Genomic DNA, 1595 nt, shown 5'->3' with positions numbered 1-1595 from the left:
GGGGGTTGATTTATGACTTGTCCTCCCAGCATATAGCCACTAGATGGCGCTGAGGAGCATAGGAAATGTCTATGCTCCTCTGCTGCATCTAGTGGTGTTAGTGCCATGAAAACAGCATCAGCCCAGCTATACACTGGGTGGAAGAGTTATAAACCAGCAGCTGAATGTTGTTTTATAAATCATATCTGAGTTTTAAATTGTTCAAAATATATTTACATGAAAGCAGAACTCTGGGCACGATTTTTATAAACTCTTGCTGTGGGGCTACCCCTCCACTGCAAGGGTTAACTGCTCATTTTTGTCTTGGTTAAAAAAAAAGTTATACTCACCTGATTCTTGAATTCGGCCGACTGTGACAACGTTCCCTCTTGCCTGTCTTCGCCTCCGCTGCAGATGTGGTATGTCCCTTGGCGTCCTCACGTCCTATACACAGTATATAAAACTTAATGACTCCAGGACCGTAGACTGCTGCAGCAGAGTGAGAGTGAGGCAGACCGGTCTAATAGCAAGCCAGCTTTGAGGATCAGGTGAGTATAACTTTTTTATTTTAGCACCTCGACAAAAATGAGCAGTAACCCTGGCAGGGAGGGGGATCCCCACTGGAAGGGTTAATAAAATCTGTGCCCGGAGTTATGCTTTAAGCAGCAGAAGGAAGTGTGCTGACTTTCTCTGAATAGATAGTATAGATTCCATAAACCTTAACCAGGGAGGCACCGATACTGGTTTTTCCGCTTTCGAGTACAGATATTTTGCTTTCACTACTCGTCGATACTGAATACCGATACTGGTGCTTCCGCTGGCATGGAGCCGGCTTCCCGGGCAAGCTGGCTCCATGTGGTTTGGGCAACTTGATTGGGCTTGGCTATGAAACCGTCTTCCCAGCCAATCAGCATCGAGCCGGCTTCCTGGCCAATCTGGAAGCTGGGTGGCGAGTAATGACCCGCCTACTAGCTTCCTGATTGGCCGGGAAGCCAGGCTTGTTGCTGATTGGCTGGAAAGCCGTCTTCTCAGCCAATCAACATTGAGCCGGCCGTTTGGCCGTCTCGATGCTGTTTGGCCAGGAAGCCAGCTTCCCAGCCAATCAGCAAGGAGCTGGCTTTTCTGGCGGCCCATCAGGAAGCAGGGAGGCAGGTCAAAACTCGCCGCCCAGCTTCCTGATCGCACGGAAAGCTGGCTCCATGTTCCCCTACGGCACTGCCGGTTAGAGGAAATCTTCCTCTGACCGGAAGTACCGGTATCGGGGAAGGTATCAGAGCACTCGGCACCAAAACCAATACAAGTATCCCTAACCTTAACCCTAATACATGCACACAGGGTACAACTCTCTGTCCATATGACCTGCTACACAGGGGGCTTCAGCTTGTATAAGAACAGTGGGCACAGCAGGTTTTTGTAAAGCTGTTGGAAAGCTTTGAGCAGAAAGAAGAAAACTTCCATTTTAGTTTGGGGACGATACTCATAGACTACCGACTGAAACAAGCAACGCGGAAGTTAATAAAATAAAAAAACGCTGAGAGGTAGGAATTTTTGCCGGAAGGGACATGCAAACTCTCTTCTGCCCCCCCCCCCCCCCCCCCCCCCCCCTTTTTTTTTTT

The sequence above is a fragment of the Nanorana parkeri genome, unplaced genomic scaffold (assembly GCF_000935625.1).
Source record: "Nanorana parkeri isolate BGI_ZX_2015 unplaced genomic scaffold, ASM93562v1 scaffold1261, whole genome shotgun sequence".
NCBI classification, from domain to species: domain Eukaryota; kingdom Metazoa; phylum Chordata; class Amphibia; order Anura; family Dicroglossidae; genus Nanorana; species Nanorana parkeri.
The sequence above is the reverse complement of the archived record's forward strand: the minus strand, read 5'-3'. Positions refer to the sequence as shown.